The 18,108-nt window shown below is 53.2% G+C and overlaps 1 protein-coding gene across 4 annotated transcripts in view; it reads left to right on the top strand.

Moving 5' to 3' along the window:
• Positions 1-3,107: 3,107 nt before the first annotated feature.
• Positions 3,108-18,108, top strand: part of NEK6 (NIMA related kinase 6) — a 54,229-nt gene continuing 39,228 nt past the window's right edge. For 2 of the 4 annotated variants that reach the window (XM_066201301.1, XM_066201303.1), the window contains exon 1: positions 16,881-16,993. The gene's annotated coding sequence lies outside the window, so the exon portion shown is untranslated. Of the gene's footprint in view, positions 3,128-16,880; positions 16,994-17,194; positions 17,328-18,108 lie in introns of those variants that run through there. The other 2 variants (XM_066201305.1, XM_066201304.1) reach the window with 2 other exon arrangements.

The following is an 18,108-nucleotide window of genomic DNA, read 5'->3' on the forward strand; positions in this document are numbered from 1 at the left end:
GTTCTTCTCTCCTTGTCCCTGGAGCTGGGACCTGTTACTTGCCTTGCCAGGGCAGGTATCCCAGTTTTTCTCAAATGACTGTCTTGGTCAGTCACACTCTGTCTCAGCTGTCCTTCTTCCGCTGTTCCCCCTTCCCCTTTTGTAGCCGTGCCCAGTGTGAAGGACCCAGTGGCACTCTGTGTGCCCAGGCATTTGCACACAGCAATGGTGTTACAGCACTCAAATCACCGTTGAAGGTGACACCAGCTTCTGCGTGCTGGGCTAGCAGAGATTGTTTCGTTGCATTTTCCCGTTTCTTTCACCTGCAGATCTCGGCATGCATCGCATGCACTCTTGCAGACGCACACTGTCCTGGGAAGGGCTGAGACGGCATCGGCCCAGCTCACAAAGCGGGGAGCAGGGAGCAGGAATGCATTGAACGTTGGCTTCTGTCTCTGTCAGGTGCATGTAAGAAGCTGGGCCAAAAAGTATTGGAGTAAAGCGCCAGAGCAAATGGCTGGAGCAGATCACCGACTCTGTGCCCCAGCCTTCGGCTGCCTCAGCCACGAAACGGCTCCATCCCCATGACTGGGACAGGAGACAGTGGGAGAAGAATACCATTTCCTAGATCACAGCGCTTCTCCAGAGTTTTGGGGAGCTACTGGCACAGCCCGGGTGCTGTGCCACAAGCTGCTGGCACTCCTGGTGCTGTGGCAGGCTCTAGGGCTGAATGGTGTCCCTTGCCCTGATGTGACACAGAGCCGGGCGGCTCCTGCCGTGTGACACTGCCGAACCCCAGCCTGGCACACAAAGGTTGGAGCTGGTCACTCACGTGTTTTCTAGAGCTGAGGAAGCAGGCTGGATCCTAAGGGCTCGCTGAGGATCCTGTGGGATCTATGCAAACGTATTGCCAGAGCAGGTTGTGCAGGTCCCCCCAGTTTGCAGCCCGCAGCGTCGAACAGCAGAATTGAGTGTGAAACAGCTTCCCCGCAGACCCCATTAGCCTGAGCTGGAATTGCCAAGGTAAGGCCAGGCCCCCAGCCCTGGAGAGAAGCTTGAGCTGAACGCTGCGTCCTGTCACAGCTTCCCAAAGCAGGAGGCAGTGACACTCAGTGAGCAGGGCCAGTGCCCTTTTTGCTTTTAGGCACAGGGCCACCACTTGCCCTTTGCTTCCAAGCAAAGCCCTGGTCCCTGCCCCGTGCCAGCAGGATTCCCTGAAGGAGCGGGCTGCACTGAGGGTGTCCTTCTGCCTCTGATGGGGTGGGGCCTGTCTCTGCCTTAATTTTCTCCCCGATGAATTTCTCCTGTGCCTCTAATTAAGCTTCCTCTTCGGCTTAGGACTGTGGGCAGTCTGAGCATTTGTAAATTAGCCATCCACCAGACAGGCTTTGTCCGGCTCTCAGCCCTCTAATTACTCTGCTGGGCCCCCAGAGAGGAGAGATCTGCAGCAGACAGCCTGAGCAGAGCAGATCAGGTGCGACAGACCCCGCTTGGACAGCAGCCCTGGGAAACACGGTGCTGCTGCCCTGCACAAAGAGCAGCGGGGGCACGGCCTGAGCTGGGCCGGGCAGAGCTCCGTGCTTTCACGTTGGGGAGATGAGTGTCCCTGACTGAGGAGGTGACCAGCAGCTGGAAGCACCAGAATAGGTGACTCCGGTTTGCTGTCTCACCTCAGAGAGCTCACTGGGGCAGGACAGCGCCGTGAATGAGTGCAGCAGGCTGCTTTGGGACAGTTTGGACGTTCAAATAACACAGCCTGTCAGACTCAGTTCAGCATTTGCAGGAGACACACTGCAAGCCATTTGCGATCTCCTCTGCAGCTTCTTCACCAGCAGAGCTTGAGCAGCCCTTGCTCGAGTGTTTGGATTTGTTTACAGAAAGTATTTGGACACTGCCGCAATTCTGCGTTTTCTGTTTTTTTTTTAAAAAAAAACAAACATGCAGCCAGAAGAGAGGCTCATCCAGTGGGGTTTGCAAGACAAGGAGTAAAGGAACTTGTCAAGCTGGGCTTGACTGGGGAGGCACTGGGAGCACAGAGCCCAGCGACTGCTGCTCCAGGTGGAGGCACGGGCAGCCCTGCCCAGTGCCTGGCACTCGCTGCCACAGACACAGGGGCATCTTTGGGGGCAGCAGTGTGCTTGCCCTGTCCCCCCCGGGGCGGGGCAGCTGCTGCAGGATCACTCTTTATGCAAAGATTAAAAGAAAAAAAATGCTCCTCTCAGAGCTCGCTGCTTTGTCTAAGTCTTGAATGATTTTCTGTCACTAGGTATCAAACTTCAGTTGAAAGGATTTCCCGTTGACATTTAGCAGTATTAAATTACAAAATAACCACAAGTCAGCCACTCAGTATGATATAAACAGTGGGATTTGACAGAGCTTTTTCTGGCCTTGGGGACCAATTTACTCATTTTTACAGTCCCAACTCCAGTCATCCACTGGTAATGCACAGCGCCTTTTGGACACCACCTATTTGGAATTAGAGACACATATGGCAGAGTGTAATTACCTATTTACTCTGCTGCTGAATCAGCAAACTGAGCCTAGTTAACATTACAGCTCATAAGCCCCTTTCATAAACATGGGTCAGTGCTGGAACTGAGCAAAATTAATTCAAAAGAAAGAAAGAATTCCTCTCGAAAGGGAAGCCAAAAAAATCGGATGATTTAACCGGGGAAAAATGGACCCTCAATGCTTTCTGTAAAGGAAGAAATCTGAGGAACCCCAGCCAGGCTTCTGGGAGGAGGGGCCTGGACCATCGCTTATTCCCACTGGTGTAAATCGGGAGTAGCTGTGGAAATGTCTTGCTGAAAATCTAAAATAAATGAGAGGGAAATCAGGCACATTGGCCAGAGCTCCGGCTCAGCTCCCGGAGGAAACGGGCAGCTGCTGTGAGCTCTGGGCTCTGCATCCTGCCACCCCATGGGGTCCAGCTCCAGCCAGCCTTTGTGCTGGCTTTTGGGGCCGGGCCGTCAGTCCCACTTGTTTGCACCGGGAGTTTTTTAGCCCCTTGCCATCAGCTGTGCGGCGGGGGCTGGATGTGCCCAGGGCCTGGGTGAGCACCCCGGGCTCCCGGCTCGTCCTGTTAACCCTGGTTCACGGCCAGCGGCAGGAAGAGCTTGGCCACTCGGCGAAGCTCAAACATTTCCTGGTGAGTAAACGCGGCGCAGCCAAGGTGGGGAGCGCCGCCCGGGCAGGAACGGCGCGGGGAGGCTGTGCTTGGCTGGCACGGCGCCGGGCCTTCCCCGGCCTGCAGGCACGGAGAGTCCCGGCCTGCGGCACCCGGAGCGCCCCGACAGCCCCGGCCTGCGGTGCCCCGGCACTCTGCCGTGTGGAGGAGAGCGTTAACTTCACCAGTGCCAGCTGCTCCCGGCAAGAACAAGGAGCAGCGTCCTGCCCTCTGGGCAGAGCCGCCAAGGGGAGTCTGTCCAAGGGTAACTGCGTCTCCCAGCCGTGTCTCAAGGGCATGAGAGCTGCTCGGTTCACGTGTGGCACTCCGGGGAATTTCAGCGCCCATCCGCTCTTGGCTGCAGGATCTAATAGATTCTGTCTTAATCCGGGCACTGGCGTGTGGCTGTGGGTGTTGTGTCTTTGTTCCTGGGGTTTGCATATTTGCGGTCTCTGAATACAGCATCACAACAGCAGAGCTCTGTGGGACATGACTGGGAATGTTGTGGAGCAGACTCCAGGGTTCGGCGAGGTTTGCCAAGTTGCAGTCTGACCTGTGGGGCTGGTGGCCGAGGAGTGGGGAAAGGTGACCCTTGGGAGGGCAGGGAGGGAACTGAACCCCTCGGGCGTGGAGCTGGGTCTCTGGCAGGGCAGTGAGAGCCCCGTGCTCCTCTGGTCACTGCAGTGGCCTGCAGGGCTGGGCAGCAGCACGGCCGGTCAAGGGCAGGGGAACGAGGCAGCTTCCCCTCCTCTCCACATGTGCCAAACGGCCAAAGGAATAGGAATCTAGGCTGCCAGCAGAAAAGCGAGAGACGCTTCTGGAAAGCACCATCTGAAGCTGTAGGAACATGTTTCTCCTCCCACTGACTTTCCGAGCTTTGCCGTGATTAAGACACATCGCTGCCAGGACTCCTGTGTAAAGCTGCTCTTAGGTGGTTTCCCTGTGGGACAGGGTGAGGTACAGGACTCGACAGGGATCCGGAGCGAGATAGGAGACGAGGTGTTGGCGCCTGGCTCCGTCCACAGCTGGTCCTGGCTGGGCTGTTTCTCCCGTGGGGAGCTCCGTGGGTCCTGGTGCGGAAAGCACCGTGAGCTCTGCTCTTCACAGGGTGGGTGGTGGCACGTCGCTACCCCCGGCCCAATTTGAGTCTCACCTGGCTCCTGCTATCCCAGAATGGAAAGGAGCCATTTTAATTTCCTCCCTCTACGTTAAATTTGCCACGGTGACCAGTCACTGCCATAACAGAAGGAGTCCCTCTCACTGAGCTGAGGCCTCATTTGCTGGTTGGACCTTTCCTGCCTAATTGTGTGTGCAAGGCCAACCCCGTGGTGCGTCTTCAGTTGTGGAGGCCCTGTTTGGTACAAGCAGAAATTAACACAAGATTTCTTCCTTTTTGCCCCATCTTCCCTGCACAGGGACTGTGGGGAGGAGGAGGAGGAGGAGGCTCAGACCATAAAGCTGGGCGGCAGGACTTGCATGTTCTTAGTCTTCCCTCTGCTAATATTCTTTCTGCTAGCATGGATTTTTTACTTGAAGCATTAGTTTGCCAATCTGTAAAACAGAGATGGAAACTAGAAGCCTCGCAGGAATATTCTACACACTTCGGATGGAGTTTGTCTCATCTGAATTCACATCTCCCTGCCTCGTCCCCCCAGCTCTCCATCTTTTTCTTTCTCTGTGATTTCAAATAGAGTCTCATAAATCTTGTTCCAGGCCTAAATTAAATGACTGCTCAGAAGTCAAATCCCATCTGTGGCATGCCCTGTGACCTGGCAATCTTCCTTTCCATCGCTTGAAGCTGGCAACATCCCAGGGTCTCAGGGAAGTTCTGCAGAAGGATTGTCAGGCTCCTGGGATTTAGTTTAGATCAGTATTTCCATCCCCAAAACCTGTTTTGCGGGGAAGGGAGAGAAGAAAGCAGTTTGATACAGAGTTCTAAATTGGCCGTGTAAAGTCCAGGCACTTAAACTGTGAAGCAGTCTGTTTTATATTGGAATTCGTTGGATCCTCCTGAAGGCTGTGGAAACTTAACTACAAGAAGCCCTGTTTCTCCCACACTTGCTCTCCCCGGGTTCTGTGTTCTCTGAGCGTCCTGCCCTGGTGCGTGCTGCAGCCGCTGGCAGTGGCAGGGAAGGGGCTGCAGTTTGAAATCTTGAAACTGTGAGAACTCTCATTTTTATCTCAAGTGAGCGTTTTTTGTTTTATTTAACGCCAGAACTTTGAAATGTCTGAGCGCTGCACAAAATGTACCTAAAGAATGCGGAGGAACAGAAGTAACAACAGGAAGCTGTTAGAGGAGCAGCAGGAGCTGTGATTGCAGCAGGGCAGGATCAGGCTGCAGCCCCGCTGCACCGCAGTAGGGGTGCCAGCAGCATCCCCACACAGGGAGACTGAGCTGGGACCCACTCCAGGACTTTTCCGTGGGAATTCAGCAAGACCTATTTTCTGATGAAGCTGAAGTTGGCAGCACGTGTAACCGAGCCAAGGAGTTCACTCCAGAACGTGGTGATTTTTAATAAAGTCACAATTGCTGCTCTGTGCTAAATGAGTCATTTTAAAGTCAGTCCCTCATAAAACAATCGCTTCCCAGATCCTGCTTCCTTCTATACATGTCTCACCAGCACGGCATACTTTTATGGCATAAACACCACCTTCGCTCGTACTGCTGCTCAACAGTTACTGCTTGTTCTCGGCGTCTCCTCAGCAGCGAAACCCAGGCCGTGCACAATGCCAGGGAATGCTCCGAGGAAGGGCCGGCAGCATCTCACACCCAGCCCAGCCGTGTGAGCCGCCGTTCCGGTGACAAGTGCCCTGACATGTGCGTGTGACACCGCCCTGCTGGGCACCACGGGTGCCCTGTTCCCTGGGCCCGGGGGCTGCGCCACGCAGGGCTCAGCACGGACACTCAGCTCGTCGCTTTCTAGCCCGCTGATCTTCTACAAACTTTGGCAAACTGAATTCGGTGTTGGAGCCTCCTTCAACTGCCTGCCAAATGACATAAAATTATTTAAAATTGGCCAGTGAGTGAAAAAAGATGGGGGTGGAGGAGGTGGGGGGAGATGACAGATGGATGGTGTGAATGCAGGAGTCTTGCGTCCTTAGGAAGCCGGGCTTAAAACATTCAGGAAACTGAAGAGGTCTCTGATCCATGAACCCTTTTGTTCCCGGGCACTAATCTACCCAACCAACCAAGCTGTTGAAGTGCGGCATGATTTCGTTGTCTTTGTTTATTTGCTTTTTTGAGGAAGTGTGGGCCAAAATGATGGTGGAGAGTATGGCACGTCTCACATTACTGACTGCGGATCGCAACCTTGTAAAACAGCATTTTTGTGAAATACACTGTGAGCATTTGTAACCTGAACGCAAACTGCCAAACACACGTTCACACAACTCTGGTATTTGGTTTAATATGTATATATTTTCTTTTACAATTTGGACCTAATGAAAAACATGTGGTTTGTGCAGAGTGAAAGGAATAATAGAACTTTGTGCCGGCTGCGCCGGTTCCTGCTGGGCATTACCGACCACATGTGCTCTCTTGCTGGCTTGTGTCTCCAGATAACTGCGGAACGACTTGAACATGTTCCTCATCCCCACCCAAACCTGAACATTGTGGTTTTCAAAAACGCTGTTGTCTTGGCAACCTTCCAGATCCTTTCTGGGCATTTAAGTCTTGGCTGAAACTCGTGGAGCAAAAGCACGTTCCAAGTGTTTTCCCAGGCCTCTAGCACAACACCTGACTGCAGCGCCGCTTTCCTCCCGATCCTCCATCGCTTCAGTTGTCTTTGCTCTTCTTTCAGCAGCAGTGGCACCCCTGCGGTACCTCCCTGTTTCCTTCCGGTTTAAAAGAAAGCCCCATATCTGCCCAGCATTTGAGCCAAGGGCACCAAAACATTTTTGTTCTGTGGTTATTCACATCTGAGAACTGCAAACAGCGAGGACAGCGATGCTTCGCGGGGCTCTCCAGAGAGCTGAGTCAGCACTTTCAACTTCCTGAGTGGTACAGACTTGAGAGGGCATGAAACAGGGCTGCTGCTTTGGAAATGGCACAGAAACCCTACAAATGCAGAGAACTGCTCAAAGAAATGTAAATTTGAATGAGAGCCATTGAAACACACAGGAAAATCCTTCATTGTGAATGTAAATTTAAACAGAATCGTCTACCTCCTGCCTCCCCACACAAAGGAAACCTGCTGCCTCTTCCCTCGGAGAGTGTTTTACCAAGCTCATATGAAACTCTTTTTACAACATCCCTTTGTCTCTCTTGGAACCTGACCAAGAGCTATAAGCCTTTAAAGAGAGCTTTTTGCTTGTTCAGGCCCAAGGGGAGTAGCTGAGTATAAATAATAGATTGGCCTCTTCTGTCTCCAGTGTCTCTGTTCTGCTGCTCCTCACAGACACAACCTGGGAAAGGTGTGGCGGTGCCTGCAGCAACACGAGAGCAGTTATCTGGTCTCCCTTGAAGGAGCACGATGATAAAGTGAGAAACAGCTGACAAGACCAGAGCTGGTATGTGCAGCCCAGCGGACGTGACGTTCCAATTTTGGAAAACTACAACTGGGGAGACTCGCTCACTCGCTGGGCCTTGCTGCTCTTTTCCATACACGGAGCCTCGGGAGAGCAATGGCTTATCTGTCCAGCCTGCTCAGCAGAAACAGCCCCTCATCCAGGCAGCTGATGGTCAGCAATTAATACCTTTGGAGCGTACACCTAGCTAGGGAAAAGTGTTAGGGATTTGCAGTATACAGCCAGGCAACATGAATTTGTTTTTCCGAGGTGAACAGCTCTACGCATTATCCTAGAAAGTCACAGTTGTCCCTCGTTTTCAGTTTTGCCAGTGTTGCATTTTCCACGTCACCCTTGCCTTGAGCAGCAGTGTTGTGACCCCAGGGGTCTGAGCCGTCCTGCTTCTCACCCGCCCCACTCCCACCCAGCCCCGTTCTTCTCCTTTTATCTTGTGCCTCCTCAACTGTTAAAACCCACCTCCCCACCTTTCCTAGCAGCTTTAACAGTTGTCTCTTCTCCCCCGTTGTCAGATTCTGCCTTGGACTGTCAAGTTTGACACTGGCGGTTTGTCAGAGCCCCAGTTCCCACCCGCTCCCTCTCCACTGCCGTGGGCTGTAGGGAAGGGACGTAGGTGCTGTTGTATAGTCCCTAAAGGAAAGCCTGGATTTATCTCTTGGCAAGCACAATTAGGAACTTGAGGGAGAGTATACAAGCTTCTGCTTTCTCCTACTCCTCAGTTCCCTTCTTGGTCTCTCTGGGCAGATTAAGGCCTTTGTGCTGTTTTTACCAAGGTCAGCGATCTATTCTTTTGTATTCGCTGTTCTCCACTCAATTAGTTGAGGGCATTTAACATGGATTTTTCATATTTGCATCGCAAATTCCAAATGATCCATGAAAGGCAGCTGTTCGGAAACTTCTGAATTCATTATCCCCAGTGTCTCCAAAGAAACTTTGCCAGCCATTTGACTGGGGCCCCGTGTAGTCAGTATGATAGGGAGCTGTCAGTCATTTGTAGTCTGCATTGAAGAATTAATGTGACGCTGTGGCATCTGGTTTCCATTTTACATTCCCTGCAGCCTCTTCTTTACCTGGCTTGCCATTTACTGATAGTTGTGTTGACTGATCAGCAGTTGGAGTGCAGCAGCACCCCAAGGCCTCGGTGCGGTCTCACTGCTGCGCATCCGGCCCTGCACCGTGGAGAGCAGCCCACAGCACCCTCCCCACTCCCGGGGACACGGGCTGGGGGACAGCTGGAGACCTCTCCTCGTGCTCTTCTGTGTGACACACCCGTGTGCAAACGCACCCCACAATCACACGCACAGGGCTCCCGGCTCTGCGTTTCCACCCCGTGTTTCAGCTGCATTCCTTGCTGCAGGAGCAGCGTGGCTCAGAGCCAGAGCCTGCTCTTGCTTTCTCTGCTCTTTCCTCCCTTCCTTCCTTGGGCTTGCCGGGCGTGACAGGCTGAACACAGTTGTTTATTGCTTTTGTTTCCCCGTCTAATCAGATCTCTTTCCCTGACATTATGCAGCTCAGCACAAGTACTCCAGGTGGGATGAATCCAGTTCAGTGCCCTGCTCCCACCCTTGGCTGCTCCTATCACTAATGAACTGCAAACAGCCATGTTCCCCGTGTTCAACCTTCACCCTGTCCGGTGCATCCATAATCTAAATATAGGCCATAATTATTCTGCCGGTGTCTGTTGGCCCATTGACAGAACCGACAGTGGCAGAGGTCAGGAGACCCTTTGCACCTTTAACATATTAACCATTAATTAACCGTTTCCCTGCCACTGATTGGTACACTCTCCCTAACACCCAGTAAATGCCTGGGGTTTGTTCTTTGGCTGTTCCAAAGCTGTTCCTTAGTCTGCTCCATTCCTGTACCACCGAATGCTGATTATTTTCTTCCCTCTAATTGGGACACTTGGTTTGTTTATCTGGTTGTGCAATCAAAATGTGAACCCAGGATGCTCTTTTCCAGCCAATGACCTGCATCTCCCCCAGATGCAAATCCCAGTGCCTGAGAAAATGAGTGCAGGAATCGATCTCCTGGCCAATGCACTGTTTCCATGTTGGAGGCAGAGGCACTGACTTTCCATATTATTATTTTTATGGCCCTGTGGAACAAACAGTTGAATGTGGTGCTGTGAGAATGAACAGTGGGGGGAGAAACTAATTTGTACTGTAAGTAATTTGATCGCAAATCATTTAAAGAATGTAAATTGTAGGGGAGAGATGTCACTCCTGGCAGAAGGTCGCCTGTGTCACCTGTCAGACAGTCCCCAGTGGCGATCATGAACATTTCTTTGTGGGATTATTAATAAATAAACATAATGCTCTGCATTTCTGCAGCACCTTTCAGTGCAGGAACAGAAGGCACTTCAACTTTAAGAACTATGCTCTGCAAGTATTTGAACTTCCTTTCAAAAAACTATTTTAGAGGTTTAATTCGTTTGAATGTTACCATCTTAAGATGGTATTAAATTTAAATGACATTATTTCCACCTCCACCCCAGCTCATTTTGAGGTAAAGTGCAATCACTGTTTGACATCTTGATGAATTAAGTGAGGTGACGAGTCTTTAGTTCTGAGACATACTTTAAGTCTTTGCAGTGCAGTAGCTCTTGGAAAGCGTAACAGTGGTCAGGAATCCAGTGTGTCCCTACAATGGACAAAGTTCTCGTTCCGCAGAATTTATAGTTTGGTTGCAAACTATGAACAGCAGTAGAAGAGAAAGAGGGCTGGAGGAGGTTGCAGTGGTTGTGGGCTGTCCCACACGGACAGGAGGTTATGACGATAAAGTTGCCGTGCTGTCAGTCAGGTGCAGCGATGTATCGCTGCCCTGCCAAAGGGCCCTGGCTCTGCACCTCGGGGTGTGCATCCCCAGGACTGCCCACAGCCTACAGGAATACCTGGCATAGGCACGGATGGAAGAAGAGCTGTTGATGTTGTATGATCCCCGTGTGTTCTGCTACCAGTAGTGCCTCATTTTTCATTTGCATTCTTTTGTCTCTGTGGATACATATGATTAGTCTGAAATGTAAAACCACCCGCAGCTTTCTCTGGGCAGGAGTCTCCTTTTGTCCTGTGCTTTTTTGCACAACACCAAGCACAGCTTGGGTCCTGACTCACGAGTGGCACACAAAAATACTTCAGTTACCAATCTGTCATTAAGTTCATGGCAAAATTCATCCCACTTTCCCTAGCTGTGAAATGACACAGCATTGGCACTATGAGCCAATCTTCAGAGTGATGGAGGAGAACAAATCACAAAAGAAAAGTGTTACCCAGAATAGATTCCTGAGAAACTGTTCCCCGTGCAAGGGGCTGGGAATGGGAAGGTGCATGCCTGCAGCGTCTGGCAGGGTCACTCCTGTAACATCTGGCTGTGAAGGCTGGGGAGCTGTGCCAGCTCCCTTGGAATAACAAGCCGAGCTCACGAAGACAGAGCTGTGCATTCCTGCGAAACTCGCCCAGAACACTTGGAAAGGGTCACCGGGAGGAATGTCAGCATAAACAGGGGAAGGGCCTAGCGCTGTTAAAGCCAGAGCTGCTCAATCTGGCTTCAATTGCTTTTCTCCTTCTCTTTTCTCTATTTCTTTCTTCTCTCCCCTTCTCTGGCTGCTCAAGGGGAGGCATTTGAGCCTCACTAATGACCAGGGACACTATATAAACGACATAAACTGTATAAACAGGGATCAACTTAAGGCAGTTCATTAAGAAAACAGGGAGACAGAGCAATAAAGCTTGTGTCTTGCTTACACAATAATGAAGCAGTTAGAAGGGTTTATCTTCACTATCAGCTTAACATATGGTTTGAGTTCACACCTGAGCCCAGGCTCCGCAGTTACCCTGCTGCTCCGTGGCTCCAGCCCAGTGAGCCACATTCACAGCCTGCCCAGGGAAGCGAGAGGGAGACGCCTGAATGCAGGTGCTCCAAAGGCCAGCACCAAGGGCAGGGTGAGCTCTAACACCCGTGGTTAGTGGCAGCTCCAGGCTCGCCCAGCTGGAGCAGAGGGACAGCTCCAGGGACGGAGCTGCAGACAGGAAAACGCGCGAGTCAATATTCATCCATATATTCATGATCTGTAGGCTTGGGTGCTGTGATGCTCATTATCTAGGCATGACCTTAAAAACGGCACTTGATTGAGAACACGGCAGCCCATCTGCTTGGCAGCACAGGCTGCTGGGGCCTCGCCCCAGCACGCTGCTCCCTGCACGACTTCTCTGCTCTGCTGGAATACAGATTCGAGGGCACAGGCTTCATCTCCAAACCCTTTGCTGGGGCTGAGACAAGGCCTCCACCACTGTCTCTCTCAAGAGCACAGTGGGTGCTACCTGTGTGTGCAGGTCACATAACTTACTCTGTGTCCCAGCTCCAGTTCTGGACAGCAAACTGCCTCCCTCTCCTTGCCCCAAAATGAGCAGCAACCACAAGACTAGGTGCTTGAAAAACTCCATCTGTCCTTCCACGAAAGCAACAGCAAAGCCACCCCACGGCCCCTGTGAGGCAAGGTGGAGCTCGTGCCATAAGCCCTCTGCAGCTGGGGTGGTGCAGGTTGCCTGGATGTGACAAGGACAGTGTGCTGAGGCCGAGGTGTTCCCTCCACTGGGATGGAGCACCTCTCCCAGCTGTCCTCTGCGTGCAGGACAACGAGCAAATTCATGAATGAAAACGCACCATTTCCTGCTCTATGAGAAGAGGACAACAGGCCTCTTCCACTTTTTCTGCACTGCCCCACCCTGGTTTCAACTGACCAAAGAAATGAATGAGAACTGTTTGCTGCCACTTCATCATTTTAAACACACAACCACCAGAGAAGAGGAAGCAATGTTCAGTTTTCTGTCCCTGTGAAAAATCCTTCTGCCCCTTCCTCCAGACACCTTCCTGAGCCTGTTTTTGAGCATCCCTTCTTTAAAGGAAAACGTGTCTTTCTTCTAAGCAATTAAACTCCATAAAAAAGGCCATTTTCCCCATCATACTTTCCCATCTCCCCTTTCCTGGATGGCAATCACATCCTCCAGATCTCATGCTGAGAAGGATATTCTGCCACTGGTCACATCTGGTTCCCTGATGAGATCCGCAGGTGGCCGGGCTGGAGCGTTTCTGAGTCACGTGGTGGCTCTGGGTTCCTTATCTTCCCCAACACCAAGGCTTTCTAATCTGCCTTGATTCTGTTTCTCTCCTTTCGGAGCACGCTTATCAGTTTGAGACTAAACTGCTGCGCCAATGCTCATGAGATCAATCCACAGATCTTAAATATGGTACAAAAGAGGTGTTTCTGTGAGCAATCTGTTGGAGAGATTTTGTGCTGCCTTTTCGCCTCGTTCCACGCTGGTATGCATTCCTTCAGCATTAATGCTTCCTCTGGGACCCAACCTTATGGAAATGTGAGCCGGAGCGTGCAGGCTGCAGCCGCTCTGTGGAACTCAGCCTGCACGGAGGGAGCTGCAGCCTGCCTGTGCAAACAGCAATCCACTGCCTGCTTTCTCCAGCTACTGACTCTCCTTAAACTCTACAATTTACATTGGAAGAAGAAGATTGTTTTGGGTTTGGGGTTTTTTTGTTTGGTTGGTTGGTTGGTTGGTTTTTTGTGTTGCTTTTCCTCCCCTGAAAAATAACTTCTAGCAGCCTGCTCACTGTGTGCTATTAGGGATGGAAAATAAATAAGTCAATAGGCATATATTAAGTCAGTAAGGCCAGGAATTTATCGATAAACAGACTGAGGATGGAGGATACAGTGACAGTTGCATTTAGCTCTCAGAATAAAGTAAATCAATCGTATTGACTGTATGCTGATTTAAAATCCTTAAAGATTTGGGTCAAGATCATTTTAGTTTTCCCTAGACCAGTGAATCTCCATAGCCACAAGAAATACAGGAATGTTCCTGGTTTAATGTTCTCAGCCCCTGATACTGCAGTGCTCCCTTGCTGTGCTTGGCTCTGTTGGATCAATTCTACTGAAGTGGCCTCACTCCCAGTGGGTCAGTGCTACAACAAATAGTGAGGAGGCCGTGGGTGCTCTACAGCCTCGTGAGTATTGGCTACAAATGCCTTAGAGGCGTAAAAAACTCTTTCTCTGTATTTTAGGTTTAAAAATAAGTTGTTTAAAATATTTTTATTGAGGTAATTCTCCATTCCTTACAGACTTACAGTAACTGCTAAGAATTCCTTCGGACAGCTGAACCAGTGCGATTTTAAGAACTGTAGATTAAGGTGTACATCAGCTCATCCTCGAACAGTATAATGTAATTAACTGATTAAATGAAATGGTTAGCTGGGATCTGTGAGTGATGCAACCCTCATTTAGATGTGTGTGTTTAAAATACACTCTTTACACTTCAGCAGACTTGATCTGTGGCTGTTCTTACAGACTCTGAAACACAGAAGAAGTAAAGTAGACATCTGAAAGTTCTCACTTCAGGGGTTGTTTGAAAGAATTTCACACAGAACTGTAGCACAGATATGAACGAAAGTCTATTTCTGTCAAAACTTAATTGAGGAAATTTAATTTTCTTTCCTAACTGAATTGCTGTTGATAATTTAAATTAATTCTGTCTGGGCTGTCTGATTTAGCCATGAAAAACCTGGATCTTGGAGCTCTGCACAAGAATGTAGCAGATTTTTAAAAACGGCTTTTCTGAATAGGAAGACAGTAACTTATGGTGGCCTAACAATAGATATTTTTTGGTTGTTGTTTTGATATAAAGCACTTAAATTCTTCTACCTCAATCCACTGACATTCTCATTTTAAGAGAAAGAAATGCATTTTTGCAAATGGTACCATCAACAGACTTTGGGAAAATTGAGTTTGGAGAAAAAAAAATTGAATTAATTTTGTTTCTCTAAGCACTTTCCCATGTTTCAGATTTTGTACTGATAGATTGATGATATGATTTGCTTTAAAACCAGGTGGCCTCTTAGTTTCCATCTGTTGTGTCTATTGCTCTGTCTCTAGTGAGAAGCATTGCAGAGCTGTGCAGGCATCTGCACCCCGGAGAGAAACTCTGCGCCATCAGAAATGCTCCAGGAGAGAGAATCGACTTTCACTGTCCCTTAAATGGATCAGAAACTCAAGCCCCTGGATCTTGTTTATATTCACCCAAACTGAACACGGTGAATTTCTATTAGCTAGGTGTAAGCAGCTTTTTAACAAAACCAAAACCCAACGACACTTCCAGAAGAAACTGTTAAAATCTTCCCAAGCCACCACGGCAGCTTCTGGTGTCTCTGGATGCTGGAGGTGGCACTGCTTTAGCAAGAAGGTTTTCCTAAAAAATACGAGTTTCTATGGATAAAGGCCATTTGAGCAAAGATCTGCCATCATGTTTCAGGTTCTGTAAAACACAGAATTATTTTGAAGTGTGCAAGCGGAGTCTGCTGGAAAAAGTGACTTATTTGAACCGAAATGTCTTAGGCAGCAGGTTCCCCGCAGCTCTGGTGTAGGTGTAGGTGGTGCAATCAGCCAGGGGAGAGGGGACAGAGCAGCGACACGCCACGAGGGCTGCAGGCGTTTCCTTGGAAGCCGCGCGTTCGGGAATATGGGGCAGAGAACACCCAGCGGGGCCGTTCCCGCTGCTCCCGGGGAACGCGCACAACAAATCCCCGGCGCTGCGGGGCAGGGCGGCCCTGTGTGCCGCTGCCTGCTCCAGACAGCTGCAGCACACCTCAGGGGATGGGGGAGCAGCGGGGCCAGGCCAGGGGACAGCGGGTGACAGCACAGTGCTGTCCCGAAGGGCGCAGTCCAGTGGGCTGCGCTGAGCTGCCCCTTCCTGCTGGGACTGCTCCATGCTCCCTGCTGGGGCACTTCAACTCGTCTGCCTCGCAGGAGTGATTTAAAAGGAAAAAAAAAAAAAAGGGCATTTTAAAAGTAGTATTTTAACTAGCAACTGCGTGGAAATGGTTAGAGTGGCAAAGGTGCTTTGGCTGGCACAGCGTGTGTGGTTAGTGAGCTGCTCTAGGGCTCGCTGGCGTTAGCACTGTGCTGGGCAAGCGCGGGGAGTTTCCAGTCGTACCAGCAAACATCGCCACACAAATTTGACAGAGCTGACAACAGCTGACAACACAGGAGCAATTGCCTTGGTCCCCAGCCCCAGCGCCGCACAGGGACCATCGCTGAGCCTCGCTCATTTGCTTTGTGTTTATTGCCAAGTTCGCGTTCACTTGTGAAAAAAAACCTGTTGAAGTTCAAGTTCAAATTCAATTTATGTCGAGCACACAAACATATCTTAATTTGCGGATTGAGGACTTTCTGCCCCAAAGCTGGATAGATTTTGGAGCCAAACCCGTTCAGGCCGGTTGGTGCAGGAGCTCGGCCGTGCCGCACTCGAGGCCCGGGGCTGCGGAACGCCGGGGCCGGACCCGCGAGGGGGTCGCGCTGCGAGGGGGGCGGCGGGAGCGGGTCCCGGGGCGGGGAGAGCCGGGGGGCCGTGGAGCCGGGGGGCTGTAGAGCCGTGGGGCTGCGGGGCCGGGGGGCTGTGGGGCCGTGGGGCTGTGGGGCTGCGGGGCCGGGGGGCCGTGGAGCCGTGGGGCTGCGGGGCCGTGGGGCTGTGGGGCCGTGGGGCTGCGGGGCCGTGGGGCTGTGGGGCCGGGGGGCTGTGGGGCCGTGGAGCCGGGGGGCCGTGGGGCCGTGGAGCCGTGGGGCTGCGGGGCCGTGGGGCTGTGGGGCCGTGGGGCCGGGGGGCTGTGGGGCCGTGGAGCCGTGGGGCCGTGGGGCTGTGGGGCCGGGGGGCTGCGGGGCCGTGGGGCTGTGGGGCCGTGGAGCTGTGGGGCCGGGGGGCTGCGGGGCCGTGGGGCTGTGGGGCCGTGGGGCCGGGGGGCTGTGGGGCCGTGGAGCCGGGGGGCTGTGGGGCCGTGGAGCCGGGGGGCTGTGGGGCCGTGGAGCCGTGGGGCCGTGGGCTGTGGGGCTGTAGGGCCGTGGGGCCGGGGGCTGTGGGGCTGTGGGGCCGGGGGGCTGTAGGGCCGTGGAGCCGTGGGCTGTGGGGCTGTAGGGCCGTGGGGCCGGGAGGCTGTAGGGCCGGGGGGCTGTAGGGCCGTGGGGCCGGGAGGCTGTAGGGCCGGGGGGCTGTGGGGCTGTGGGGCCGTGGGGCCGTGGGGCCGCTCCAGGTGCGGGGCCGCAGGTGGCGCCGAGCGCGCACGCGCCGCCCCCGCGCGCGGCCCCCGCCCGGCCTGCGTGGCAGCGGCGGCGCGCGCGCCCGAGCGGCGGCGCGTGCGCGGGAGCGCGGGGCGGGCGGGCGCGCGCGCGCGGAGAAGTTCCGTGCGGGACGCGGCGCCGCTCGCTCGGTCCTGCGGGGCTCCCGCGGCCCCCGCGCCGCCACCGCCCGCGCCTCCGCCGCGCCGCAGGTGAGCACGCCGGGCCCCGCGCTCCGCTCCGCCGCGCCGCGCCGCGCCGGGCCGGGCCGGGCCGGGGGTGTGCCCGCCCGCCGCGGGCCCCGGCGCCGCCTCCGGGCAGCCCCGGCTGGGCCGCGGGACCGAGCGAGGGGCGGCGGGGGGATCGAGCCGCCGGGGGCCGGGAGGGAGGGAGCGGGGCGTCCGGCCGCGGAGGGTCCGGCCGCGGGGCCCGCACGTGCCCGGGCGGCTGCGGGAAGCGGCCGGGAGCGGCACCGGGCGGGTCAGCCCCGCCGCCGCCGCACGGGCCGAGCGGCGGCCTTGCGACTTGAGCAAAGTTGAGACCGCGGTACGAACACGAGCGTTTGCGCGCTTTGGTGTCGCTCGGAGGGTTCGGGGGGGTTTTCCATTTTAGCAGCTGTGCTCCGAGCACACGCGCCCCGGAGGAGCCGTTCCCGGCCCCGCGGCCCCCCGAGCCCGGGATGTGCTCGTGTGTCTCCTCGCCGGGGAAGCCCAGGCCGTGCCGGAGGCCCCGAGACGCTCCCCGGTGCCGCTGGGCTCTGCTGGCAGCGGAGCTGGCGATCCCCTGGTCCCGTAGCCGCTGCCCCCAGGGTGGGGAGCCCGCGGTACCCCCGGTGCCGGAGGGTTACACACGGCTTTGGAAAGAGCACATGGTGGAGCTGAACTATCAAATACCATCTTTTCCTCCCAACGAGTTCCTCCCTCCAAAGTGTGATTTGTGCTTGGTTAGAGTAACGGTGGAGTTCTGAGCCCATCTGTTTGTCTGCCTGTTCGCGCACATGGAATATCTCTGCCTATGGTGATTGCCTATGGCGTTGTTGCAGGAGAAGCGGTTTGATAGGAAATATTGTAGCAATTAGAAGTCCGGTGATGCAAGTTCCTGACACATTGTGACTGTCTTGCTGTCAGTTCTGTGTCTCCTTTAAAAGTTCATTTTTTTTTTTTTTGTGAATCACTGTAAGCAACCGTTTAACTTCTGCAGCATTTCTACAGCTTTTACATTTGAGACATCTCCTGACATTGAGTCAATCTCTTTCCACTGTTTTTTTTTTTCCCCCGTAGACATTCTTTGTGACAGTCATATTCTGTTAAGCAACAACAGAAAAAAA

The sequence above is a fragment of the Chamaea fasciata genome, unplaced genomic scaffold, assembly GCF_029207755.1.
Source record: "Chamaea fasciata isolate MVZ Bird 193981 ecotype frontalis unplaced genomic scaffold, bChaFas1.0.hap1 SCAF_20, whole genome shotgun sequence".
Taxonomy (NCBI): Eukaryota; Metazoa; Chordata; class Aves; order Passeriformes; family Sylviidae; genus Chamaea; species Chamaea fasciata.